The 12,053-nt window shown below is 50.6% G+C and overlaps 1 long non-coding RNA gene across 1 annotated transcript in view; it reads right to left on the reverse strand.

Annotated features, from left to right (window-relative positions):
* The window catches only part of LOC115274756, an 8,443-nt gene extending 5,534 nt beyond the window's left edge, over positions 1–2,909 (reverse strand). Inside the window, exon 1 of the long non-coding RNA XR_003901233.1 lies at positions 2,093–2,909. This is a non-coding gene — a long non-coding RNA (uncharacterized LOC115274756). The remainder of the gene's footprint in view (positions 1–2,092) is intronic.
* Positions 2,910–12,053: the final 9,144 nt, after the last annotated feature.

The following is a 12,053-nucleotide window of genomic DNA, read 5'->3' on the forward strand; positions in this document are numbered from 1 at the left end:
GAGGAAGAGCAGCAGACTCCTATTGAGCCCCCACTCTGCACCAGGCTCTGCTCTAAGTATTCTTTGTAGATTAATCTCATTAATCCAGTAGCCCTGGAGGGCTGTGTTGTTACTGCCCCACTGCCCAGATGCAAAGCCTGAGGCACAGAGAGATGGACTCACTTGCCTGAGGGAGCGCAGCTGGTGAGCGGGAGCCACCACTGGCCCCCAGGCTGTCCAGCTCTGTAGGTTCTGTCTCATCTCTAGAGAAATTCGCCCACAGCCCTTGTCCTTCAGCCCAGGCTCTGTGAGCCCGCCTTGTCCAGTGGCATTTCCTCTGGCATTCTACAGAGTGCACCAAGGACTCCCTGGGACACGCATGGCAGCTATCAAAGATTCCCAGGGAGCTGGAGTAGACCTCCCAGGGGGAGTGAAGACTTCAGGTCTCCCCAAAACCATGGAGGGTCTGAACCACTAGGGGCAGGAATTGGCTCCCTGAAGCCCAGGGCCCTACTCAGTGGAGACGTTCTCAGGAGGAAAGGAGGGAGGCAGGCCCTTCACAGTGACCAGCTCTTCAGAGCCACTTCCACCTTCAATGTCAGCTGGTGGGGAGGAGGAAATGGGCATGAGTCCCTGCCCTTACAACACACACTACTCTCTGATCATTAATTTCAGTTTTTTTTTTAGTAGTGTGTGTATGTGTTTTTTTTTAGAGGGGTGGAGGGTAGAGAGAGGGGGAGAGAGAGAATCCCAAGCAGGATCCAAACTGTCAGTGCAGAGCTGGATGTAGGGCTTGAACTCATGTTCTGTGAGATCATGACCTGAGCCGCAATCAAGAGTCAGACGCTTAACTGACGTGAGCCACCCAGTCGCCCTGGTTAATTTCAGATTTCAGCAACCTAACTTGTTCCCTCACTTTCCCTTCCCCAACTCCCTCATGAGGGCCTTGGTCCACTGCCTCTCGGACCCCTTCTCTCTCAGGTCCTGGTCAGAAAACCTCAGCAGCTTCTCAACCACCTGCTTTTCTTCCCTTTCTATTCCCAACATCCCTGTTCCTTCCTTTCCTAATTATCCTCAATAGTCAACGTCTCAGAAATTGCTCACTCTTTAAAAATTGGAATCTAAATTTTCAGTTTTCGTTACAACAGATCAAGGCAGTGCTGCTGTAACAAAGGAGCCCCGACACTTCAGTGGGCCCAACACAGGAAGTCTGAATCTTCTTTCATGCATTCACTCCACACTCCATTTCAGGGCCACCCCATCTACAGCACACGACCCCCACTATCACCAGGACAGGGCAGTGAGGGCAGGCAGAAGGGCCGGATGTCACTGAAGACTGGGCGGAAAGTGGTGTGAGTCACTTCCTTCATGTTCCACTGGCCAGACATTCAGAGCCCCCGTGTCCTCGTCTGCAAAACCCTCCATCTCAGAGGAGTTTTGTGAGGCTCAGATCAGCCGTTGCAGGTAAAACACATGCCTATCACCATGCCTGGCATGTAGTTAGTCAAGGCTTAAGAAACCTAAGCTATTAATGGGGCACTTGAGTGGCTTAGTCAGTTAAGTGTCTGACTTCAGCTCAGGTCATGATCTCACTGTGGGTTCGAGCCCTGGGTCAGGCTCTGTGATGACGGCTTAGAGCCTGGAGCCTGCTTCAGATTCTGTGTCTCCCTCTCTCAGTGCCCCTCCTCTGCTCATGTTCTGTCTCTCTCTCTCAAAAATAAGCATTAAAATAATAATATTAACTTAAAAAAGAAACATAAGCTATTATTATCATTGATGCCAACAATTTCCTGGAAGAACATCTCAAGCAAATTATTTGAGCCTCACTTCACCACTGGAAAAGATGGGAGAGGGACCTAATGGTAGCATTGCATCATTACTGTAAATGCAAAATAACGTGTGCAAGACCTGGCTCAGGAAATGTTGCTGCCCTGAGGGAGCTAGCTTCAAGATCCCTCACAAGGAATTATGGGTTTCACCACAAATCAACCAGGATCCAAGAGTGGAAACAAGGAGAATGACTATGAGGGTCAATCAGGGTTTGATCTGTACAGAACCACTAGGAAGGATGCATATGAGGGGTGTGTAGGCATCCCTCATCCCTACAACTCACAGAACTGTGGGAGTGGGTTAAATGGGCTCCGTTAGGCTGTTGTCTTTGTGTCTGGAGCTGGAGCTGAAGTCAGCAGGGCAGACAGACAGGAATGGACGATGGCTGTGACATGGGGGGACCCATGTCTCACCACCTCCAAGCCTCCGAGTCCAAAGATGTAGGGGTGCAGAGGAGGGCCCCTGCTCTTCTGGTGAAAGCCTGGGTACTTGAGAGGCAGTGGAGTAGGAGCCAGAGGCTGAGTGCTGGTCCAGGCCCTGCTCCTGCTTGCATGTGGCCCTGGATGCAAAGTAGCCAAGGCCAGTCACAATCCCACAGCTCTCTTGAGGATTAACAGCCAGGTGACCACAGAGCTCAATGCATGGCATCCTTTTCTTTGCAACTCAGTTTTCTAAACTGTGAAATGGGAGAGTCCAGAGTTCTGCTATTGAGTCCTTGTGTCTGGTGAAAACTCTTTCCCTAAAAGGACAGTAACTTATTTGCACTATAGCTACACTTGGCTCCCTGTTTCCCCCTTGTATTAGTTATCTGCTGCTGTGTAACAAACTATCCCATAACTTTGTGGCTTAAAACCGTAAACATTTGTAATCACATAGTTTCTGTGGGTCAGGAATATATTGAAAAGGCTTAGCTGAGTGGTTCTGGCTCAAGGTCTCTCATGAGGTTACAGGTAAGATGTTTTCCAACACTGCATCTGCCAAAGACTTGAGCAGGGCTGGACAATCCTCTTCCAAGATGATTCACACACATGGCAGTTGGCTGGAGGCCTCCGGTCCTCACCACCCAGGTCTCTCCGTGGGCTGTTGAGTATGCCTCAACATCACAGTGGTCTCTCCCAAAACAATCAGTCCAAGAGAGGAAGAAAGAGGGAGGCTGCAGAAGGCTTTATGACCTGGTCTGAAACATCACACCCCTTTATTCTCTGTCATAATCTCTTCATTAGAAGTGAGTCACTAAGCCCACCCCACACCCAAAGGAGAAGAAGTAGATCCCCCTCTTGAACGGGGCTTCAAGAATTTGTGGACACATTTTAAAACCACTACGCCCTTCTCCACATCACATATTACCCTGGGCATTGCCTGCAATGGCCAAGGCCCAGGAGCACATTTTCCTGAGCAAAGGAGCCTTTTCTCCACAGATAAATTCTTCAGCCGCCACAGGAAGTAGAAATGGGTGCCGTGCAATGTGTGGATGTTGTATTGTTGTTTTGGCTGTTTAATAGCAATTTTCCTTTTCACTGCATTCAAACCAGGTAAAAACAGAACTGTTCTAGTCAAGGGGCGCCTGGGTGGCTCAGTTGATGAAGGCTCTGACTCTTGATCTCGGCACAGGCCATGATCTCACGGTTTGTGAGTTCGAGCCCCGTGTGGGGCTTTGTGCTGATAGCACAGAGCCTGCTTGGGATTCTGTGTCTCCCTCTCTCCGCTCCTCCCCCACTCACTCTTTCTCTCAAAGCAAATAAATAAACAACAACAAAGGAATGTTCTAGTCGAAATGGAGATGAAGGGCACAGTTTCAACATGTCTCCTCCAGGGTCAACAAGTGCGCCCCTTCTGTGTGAGGCTCCGCACAGAGAAGGTGGTGACGAGTCACCAAGGGGAAGCATCCTTGTTCCCTTTTTGATTCTTTCCCCCTCTCCTGATCCAGCCAGAACAAAGTCTCAGTAGGGAGCTAGCCCATCTTTAGTACTTGGGGCATTGAAGGTTCTCTCTGTTGAGAGAGATAGAGAGAGAGATGCTCCAATTCCAGGAAATGTTCCATTATCCAGGAAAACTCAAAAATTTAAAAAATTTTTCTGTTTCCCTTGTGAAGCCACCATGCAGCTGCCTTTTGTTTCTGAAAGTTGATGTTGAGGCATTTAACTGAAAATTATAATGTTTCCTATTTGACTAGATTTCTTTAAAACTAGGGAGACAATTTGAAGGAGAATGTTAAATAAATAAAGGTGACAGTGGCTGGTGTGTGGCAGAAGCTGTGTGTAGGGGGATCTGATATGTGAGTGACTGGAATCTAAAAAGTTTGGGGACCCATCTTCCAGTGCCTTACTAGCCTGGCTACTGGATCTCCCCTGAAGCCCCCAGGATCCTAGCCTTGCACCAGCTCGCGCTCGCCTTCCTGTCCTGTGACCACGAGGGGGCGCTGTTGCAAGGCAACCCCGCAATCATCTTGAAGATTAACATCTTTTTATCAGTAACGGTGAGCCCAGCACCTTGCTAAGCCCTTTCAAAGCCAGATCTTATTTAATCCTTACAGAGATGAAGCCTCTAAGGTTCAAGGTCATACAGCTTGTGAGCAGTGGATCCAGGATTCGAATCCCAGCATTCAACCTCTAGAGCCCAAGCTCTTTGCTCTTTACCAATTCACGAGCCTCTGGCCAAATCTGGTACGTTGTTTTTCATTTTTGCTTTAGATTTTTTAAATACTGATTTTCCCCCCCAACCGGGTGTGACTGTAAATGTATTCACCATTTCCTCGAACCCTGTCACGCCAAACCGTCCTATGTTATTAAATGCTTAGTCCCTAGAGTACAGTTGCCAGATTTACCAATAAAAACACTGGATGTTTGAATTTCAGATAAACAATGAATAATTTTTAATTTTTTTAAATGTTTTATTTATTTTTGATACAGAGAGAGACAGAGCATGAGAGGGGGATGGGCAGGAGACACAGAAGGAGACACAGAACTGGACACTGTGCTGACAGCTCAGAGCCTGACTCCGGGCTTGAACCCATGTGCGTAAGATCTGACCTGAGCTGAAGTCAGAGGCTTAACTGACTGAGCCACCCAGGCGCCCCAACAATGAATAATTTTTAGTGTAAGTATGCCCAAATATGGAAAGAAATATACTTAATCTGAAATATTATTCATCTAAAGTTCAAATTTAAGTAAGCTTCCTGTATATTTTCTGGCCAAATATTTAAATGACTGCCTGTATTTTTTCTGGCAAACTTGCATAGTGGCATTTGCATCTATAACTCCTGCCCTGTACTCCTTCCCCTGACACACAGAGGGGAATATTTATTGAGCATCTACTATACTAGTTTCGAGTGGGGTCTGGAGCAATAAAAAGGCTCTGCAGCAGCTCCAGCGCTATGGCTGGAGCCACGTGACCAGGCTGACTTCATGGTGCTAGAAGTATCTGTGATAGAGAAAGAAACCAGGTGGAGAGTCCCTAGCACACCCCGGTAAGGGAGTCACAGAGATGATGGCTAGAATTCTGGGTCAAGGCCACACCATCTTCAGCCATGATCTGTATACTATTGGAAAAACAGCTCCTGGGGGCACATAAATGGCTTAGTCGGCTAAGCATCCCACTCAGGCTGAGGTCATAATCTCGTGGTTCGTGGGTTCAAGCCCTGCACTGGGCTCTGTGCTGGTGATACGGGGCATACTTGGGATTCTCTCTCTCTCCCTCTTTTTCTCTATGCCCCTTCCCTACTTACGCACACACACACTCTCTCTAAATAAATAAATAAACTTAGGAAAGGAAAGGAAGGGAAGGGAAGGGAGGCCTGCTGTGGCCTCCTATGCCCATCGGTGTGAACTGAGGGAGGAGTGTCAGTGCAACACTAGGAGGTGACGTAGGTGACATGGAGGGTCTGGGTTCTCCTGGCATGTAACTGATTGCTGGTAGAGAAGAAGCGCCTGACCATAGGGCATCAATTGACCATGAGACCAGAAATGAACATGCACTAGGCTCGTTATCCACCAAGCCATCAGTCAGGCAGCACCAACATTGATCCATCATCAGACAGAAGCGCTACGTCTAGTTTGGGCTTCAGAAGGTCCAGCGGGCGGAAGCCAGCAGCATGACGTCAGGGCCTCCGGTTTGCACTGTGAGTTTCCCATGGGTCGTGTTCCATCAGTTTGCTAGGGCAACCATAACCAAGTAGTATGGACTTGGTGCCTTAAACTACAAAACTCATTTTCTCACGGTTCTGGAAGCCGGAAGTCCAAGATCAAGGTGCCGGCAGGATTGGTGTCCCCTGAGCCCTCTCCCCCCATCCGTGGCTTGCAGACGGCTGGCCTCTTGCCACGGCCTCACTCAGTTGTCCCTCTGTGCACATGTGCCCCTGAAACCTGTGTGTCCTAATCATCTCTTCCTATAAGGACACCAGTGGGGTTGGGCGGGGCCACCCGATGGCTTCATTCTAACTTAGTCACCTGTCTAAAGGCACTATGTCCAGATATGGTCATAGTCTGAGGGTTAGGGCTTCAACACATGAATTTAGGGGGCACACACTTCAGGCCCTAACAATGATCACCCAGAATTCTGGAGCAGCTGTGCCTGGATGCAGTGAACTTAGGATGACAGACAAGGCCATCTGAGCAGGGCATGGGGTGGGCTGTGGACGCTGGCCGGGCCTCCCCAGATCCGCCTTACTGGGCACCGACCCCCAGCTGTTGTCAGCGTTAGCTGCAGACGGCGCCCCCTCCCCCATCTCCAGAGAATTGCCTTCTGGCGGGAGCGGCCAATAACGGGTAGGAGGGCCAGGAAGTCAGCCCCTGCCTCAAGGTGCAGGAGCTGGGTGGCGTGCCTTATGCTTCCCTTCCGAATGGTGAGCAGAGCTGCAGTAGAAATAGCTGGAAGGAGCCGCGGAGGCAGTGAGGAGGCAGTGGACTCATGTGGTGAGATGCCCATGGTCGGAGAGAAGGGGGCGAAACACTAAAACTGTAAGTGTTGATGTGGAAAAATCTCCAAAGCACGTTAATGAGGGATGAGGGGAACAAGGTGCAAACGCAATGCAGTTTGGTCCTTCTGTGATTATTGCAAAAGGAGAGGTCTTTTCTGGAAGCACAGACAAGAAAGTGTTTATAGTGGTTAAAACTCCAGGCAAGGGTGCCTGCGTGGCTCAGTCAGTTGAGCACCTGACTCTTGATTTCAGCTCAGGTCACAATCCCAGGGTCATGGGATCGAGCCCCACATCAGGCTCTGTGCTGAGCTTGGAGCCTGCTTAGAATTCTCTCTCCCTCTCTCTCTCTCTTCCTCTGCCCCTCTTCCCAGCCCTCTCTCACTCTATCTTGAAAGAAAGAAAGAAAGAAAGAAAGAAAGAAAGAAAGAAAGAAAGAAAGAAAGAAAGAAAGAAAGAAAGAGAGAGAGAGAAAGAAAGAAAAGAAAGAAAGAAAGAAAGAAAGAGAGAGAGAGAGAGAGAGAGAGAAAGAAAAGAAGAAAGAAAGAAAGAAAGAAAGAAAGAAAGAAAGAAAGAAAGAAAGAAAGAAAGAAAGAAAGAAAGAAAGAAAGAAAGAAAGAAAGAAAGAAAGAAAGAAAAGCCCTCCAGGCAGTATAGGGGGCTGAGGGTGAGGCGACTGAACGTCTGTGTTTCACTCGGTATCCTTTGTGCTGGTGGAATATTATCCTGTTCATGTATGACTTGTCCCTCAACATTTCATTGTTATAAAAGTATTCAAACATATAGGAAATTTGAAATGATTACATAACAAGCACCTACAGACCTACCACCTAGTTTCAATAGTAACAGTTATGGGTAGGACTATGCTTGCCCTGTCATGTGGCTGTTCCTCGTTCCGTCTACCCAAGCATCTTGCTTTTTGATGCATTTCCATGAAAATTGCAGACAGCAGTTCACTTTACCTTTAAACACTTCAGGACTCATTTCTTTAACTATAGAGTTCAATATTTGCGTATGTTTTTTAACTTTAAGATAAAAATTATATGGCATGAAATGCACAAATCTTTAAGTGTATCTATGTATCTTTTTTATACCCATTTCTTAAACTTTTTAATAAAAAGAGTACAGGTACTGGCACCCATTGATCCGCATCCAGTCAGCACTTATGGAGCCCCTACTGTCTGCCACACAGTGTGGCAGTGTGCCGGGGCAACATGGTGGACACGACAAAGTTGCAGTTCCCATGAGCTCCCTGTCCGGCGTCGGGGGGACAGACAAGAAGCACATAAATCGTAAGTAACAAGGACCACTGAAGGCTGTGATGGGGGCCCTGAAGGCCAGACAGTCTGTGATGGAGAGAGGCAGGGGCTGTGGCTGGGGAGTGTAGGAAGGAAATGCAAGAAGACCCACCCAAGCAGGGGACAACTGCCCGAGCGGTAAGAAGATGCCCAGACACCTTCCAGCGTTGGCACATCGCAGCTGTTTCCTGGAGCAGGTCTCCAGGTCACCACGGCCGCCTTGGTCAATGCTGAGAAGTGTGTCCCGAGCTCCTGGTGTGTGTGGATCTGTGCCAGATGCTGGAGACACGGGAATGGGTGAGTCTCGTGAGTGAGCAGGGTTACAGAGTGGGGTGATCAGCGCTGCAGGAGAAACAGCTGGAAAGGACCCTCATGGCACTAAGGAGGAAATGACTTCCTCTGAGTGAGAGGCCCAGGAAGGTTGCATGAAGGAGGTGACACCTGTGGTCTAAGAAAGATCACCGGGGAGTCGTCAGATGAGCCAGGGCAGGAGCACATTCTAGGCGGAAGAACCAGCCGTGTAAAAAGCAGAGACAAAATGAACTGGCTGCATGAATGGAGGACAAACACACACTCAGGGGAATGCGGTGGGAAAGTTAACGGGGAGTCTGGGCAGAGAGGGGCTGGACCTTGGAGGACTCCGAGCCAAGGCTGAGAGCCGGGCACGCCTGAAGGCCATAGCCAGCCAAGGGCACGCTCTAGGACAAGACGGCATAGGCACACCCGCCAGAAAGACTAAAATCGACAGGGATGCATACCCCTACATGCTGGAGCCGGAGGGCTCAGACTCTGCGGGTACAAATTTCTTGGGGAGGGAAGATGAGTCTGCCAGGGTCTACAGCGCAGACGGGAAATTCGAGGCGCCAGGCCTGACCCTGGGAGGCCAGCGAGGAGGCTGCAAGAAATGATGAGGCTGGAGGTGAGGCCAGGCCGTGGAGGGGAGAGCAGGGAGGCCAGAGACACCATTTGTGGGGGGGGTACTCAGGAGGCAAGGGCAGGGGAGAATGAGGGGGAGCAGGCCCTCTGTGCACAAGGAAACTCTGGAACGGCCTCTCCCTGGAGCAGCAAATGCTGGAGGCGGAGAAGCAGGGCGGGATGGGGCGGGGCGGGGGGGTGGGGGGAGGGCATGCTGAATTCCAGCTCTGCAATGCCCCTGCCTTTCAGATGGGTCTGCTGGTTCTCCTCTCTCCTCCCCGGGAGGACTGGGTGACCCAGTAGTAAATGTTAGCACAGGAACCCACTTCCAGGTGGGTGACTTCGAGCAAGGTGCGTGGTCCCCCTGCTCCCCGCCTGGGCCGCAGAAAGTCAAGAGAAGCAAAGCACAAGACACTGTCAATCCCCAGAGATTGCAAGGCCATAAAAGATGCAAAGATGTTCGAGAATTCAACTTCGTTTGGGGTTTAGAGCCTCTGCCGGCGCCAGTGGACACAACGGCCGCGTGGTGGTAAGACGCTTGAGACCCGTCTTGTGTGCACTCAGAAAGCGCTGCAAAGCACCTTCTGATGCATGATAGGTAGTCTGGTGCAGCTTTTCCAGAAGGGGAGCTGCCTCGGGATGAGAAAGTGATTCGCCTTCCTACTCCTTCCCCATCCTTCCAATACAAAGGGCTCCGCAGGATATGCTAGTGCAACACTTCTCCAAACACGGGGATTCCCTCCAGGCGCCTCTGGCGGGCAACATTGCTGTGTTTTTATACTTCCCTTGTCCATTTCTGGCTCACTCTGCCCCCAGGAGAATGTGAGCCCGGGAAGGCAGGGGGCACAGTCTGTTTGCTCCCTGCTTCGTCCAAAGCACTCAAAACTGTATCCACACACACGGGGTGTTTAATACAACTCCCTGACCGGCCCACTGACCTGCTGGCTGACCATGTCTGTCTGTCCCACCTGTCCTGAGCTGCTAAAGAGAATGAGGGAGAGGCGCCTGGGTGGCTCAGTCAGTTAAGCATCCGACTTCGGCTCAGGTCATGATCTCACGGTTCGTGGGTTCGGGCCCCATGTTGGGCCCTGTGCTGACAGCTCAGAGCCTGGAGCCTGTTTCAGATTCTGTGTCTCCCTCTGTCTCTCTGCTCTCCCCTGCTTGTGCTCTGTCTGTCTGTCTCTCTTTCTCTCTCAAAAATAGACATTAAACATTTTTTTTTAAAAAGAATGAGGGAGTCAGGAAGAAAAACTGGGGACAACCCCTAAACCGCACAGCACACCCCCACACACACACATAAAACGTCTCCAGCTCCAGGGATAGGCACCTCCCCAGGTCTGCTCAGGGCTGCCGGTGAGACCATCCCCACCCGCCCGACCTGGTCACCCCTGAGAGGCTGCCTCTGAGGATGACCATTTGGGAGGTCATGAGGCTGGACCTCTGGGCCCTCCAAACTGAGGCTCCCCACTTGGAGCCTCAGCTGATATCAGAGGCCTGGTCCAGGGACCTCCATTTCCCAGGGGAACCCTCACTTCCCAGCTCACACACACACACACACACAGCCAGACCCTGTTTCTAAAGACGGACAGAAACTCCAAAGGACAGTTCTCGTGACACCCCCCAGCTCATAAAGCCACTTAGTCTTGCCAGTTACAGGTCTTTACCCAATGTCAACAGTAACGACCAATACCATCTCAATAGAAATCTTCATATTAAGAGTGCGCTCCGTGTACCCCAACATTCACAGCAGCATGTTCCACAAGAGCCAAATCCTGGAAAAAGCCTCAATGTCCATCACCTGATGAGTGGATCAAGAAGATGTGGTTTATAGAGACAATGGAGTATTACCTGGCAAGAATGAAATCTGGCCATTTGTAGCACTGTGGATGGACCTCGAGGGTGTCATGCTAAGCAAAGTAAGTCAGGCAGAGAAGGACAGATACCATATGTTGTCACTCATAAGTCTAACAGGAGAAACCTAACAGAGGACCATGGGGGAGGGGAAGGGGGGAAAATAATTGGGGAGAGGGAAGGAGGCAAACCACAAGAGACCTTAAATACTGAGAACAAACTGAGGGTTGATGCGGGAGGGGGAGAGGGGAAGCGGGGTGATGGGCATGGAGGAGGCACTTGTGGGAATGAGCCCTGGGTGTTATATGGAAACCAACTTGACAATAAACTATAAAAGAAAAAATAAAATAAAACAAAATAAAATGAAAAATGAAAAAATGAAGAAGAAAAAAAAAGAATGCGCTCACGGGGCCCTGGCTGGGCTCTGAGGAAGCACTAACCACAGCGCGCGGTCCTCTGGGGCTAAGAGTTAATAGGCTCCAGAGTGGGGCTGGGAGTGCTCAGAACAGGGAGCGAGTGCTCCTACGGCTGGGTGGCTCCCTCACTCAGGGACAGGGCAGGGCCCGAGCCCCGCCTGGCAGCACGTTTGGCCAAGGACCCCTGTGTGTAGCTGAGGCGGGGGGAGGATCATCTCTCAAGGTTCCCATACCTGTGCCACCCCCCCCAGCTCCCTCCTGGGCCTCTAAGGTGGCAGGGGATGGACAGAGACAGGGACAGAGGGAGATGCAGAGGGAAGAGGACAGAAAAAAGAGACAAAAATGTATAGAAACTAGCTCGTGTGTGTGTGTGTGTGTGTGTGTGTGTGTGTGTGTGTGTGTGTGAGAGAGAGAGAGAGAGTGAGAGAGAGAGAGAGAGAGAGAGGCCTCAGGAAGCTGGGACCAAGGTGTTCAGACAAGCAGGTCTCCGAGGCCAGGTCACACCAGACTGCCTCCTGCCTGCGGGAGGCTCCAGGGGGCAACAAGGGGCTCCCAGGACCCCAGCCCCACTTCACCTCCAACCTGTGGTCTGGTTTCTGGTGCAGATGGCCCCAGCCCGCTTCCCCACCATCTACTCTGTTCCATCACAAGACTTAGAGGAGCCCCCCAGGACTCCCTCTTTCCAAAACCCTCCTCCTTCGTTTGCCCCTCCTCCTGGGAAGCCCTCCTCCACTAGCCCTCATTATCAGCCTCTTACCATTATCCCCAAAGCCCAGATCAAATGTCACCCCTTCCAGGAAGCCTTCTCTGATCTACCCTCCTCCCCAGTCAGTCTGAGCTGTTGGTAACTGT

The sequence above is a fragment of the Suricata suricatta genome, chromosome 12 (assembly GCF_006229205.1).
Source record: "Suricata suricatta isolate VVHF042 chromosome 12, meerkat_22Aug2017_6uvM2_HiC, whole genome shotgun sequence".
Taxonomy (NCBI): Eukaryota; Metazoa; Chordata; class Mammalia; order Carnivora; family Herpestidae; genus Suricata; species Suricata suricatta.